Source organism: Phoenix dactylifera, unplaced genomic scaffold, assembly GCF_009389715.1.
Source record: "Phoenix dactylifera cultivar Barhee BC4 unplaced genomic scaffold, palm_55x_up_171113_PBpolish2nd_filt_p 000799F, whole genome shotgun sequence".
Lineage (NCBI taxonomy): Eukaryota > Viridiplantae > Streptophyta > Magnoliopsida > Arecales > Arecaceae > Phoenix > Phoenix dactylifera.
Window position 1 is genome coordinate 99407 of NW_024068166.1, and position 878 is coordinate 100284.

The 878-nt window shown below is 34.4% G+C and overlaps 1 non-coding gene across 1 annotated transcript; it reads left to right on the forward strand.

Annotated features, from left to right (window-relative positions):
* The first annotated feature begins 246 nt into the window (after nucleotides 1-246).
* On the forward strand, nucleotides 247-353 carry LOC120107219. The gene has a single exon (XR_005509119.1). It is a non-coding gene; the product is annotated as a small nucleolar RNA R71 (small nucleolar RNA).
* Nucleotides 354-878: the final 525 nt, after the last annotated feature.

An 878-nucleotide genomic window follows, 5' to 3' on the forward strand; every position in this document is an offset into this window, starting at 1 on the left:
TTTAAATTTACATCATTTTCTTCTTTAACATGATACATTCCTCCTTTAGTATTAGTCGATTTTTGAGGTTTCTCGTTCTTATCTGTTGTATCCCAGGCCTGTGCATTTTCTGCCAACAGATCAAAATAGTCCCAGGCTTCCTCTGGTTCCTTATTCATAAATTCACCATTACACATCATTTCCACAAATTGTCTCATATTGGAGGACAAACCATCATAAAAGAAACTAATGACCCTCCAAATTTCATATCCATGATGTGGGCAAGCAAGTAGAAGGTCCTTAAATCTTTCCCAACACTGAAAAAATGTTTCTCCATCTTTTTGTGCGAAGTTCATGATATTTCTTCTAAGTGTGTTTGTTTTATGTGTTGGAAAGAATTTCTTTAAAAATTCTCTTGTCATTTCTTGCCAGGTGGCTATGGTCCGGGGCCTTAAGGAGTGTAACCATGACTTAGCTTTTTTCTTTAAAGAAAAAGAAAATAACTTAAGCTTAACTACCTCTTCAGTGACATCATTGAAATGAAGTGTTGAACATACTTCATCAAATTCTTTCAGATGCAAATAGGGACTTTCAGAATCAAGTCCGTGAAACTTTGGAAGTAATTGGATTATTCCTGGTTTCATGTCAAAAGCTCCCGCAGCAGTAGGAATAACCATACAGGATGGGGTACTGGTCCTAGCAGGTTGTAGATAATCACGAAGCGTTCTAATAGGTAAGTCATCCTGAAATTCATTATCTCCCTGATTACTACCATTATCTTCCATTTGATTATTTGAATTTTGAATAATTAAATTTTTATCTTTTGATTCAACTCGAAATAATCTATTCGTTTTATCTCTTTGCCACAACCGCATATACTAAGTTTTTTTTTTTATTTT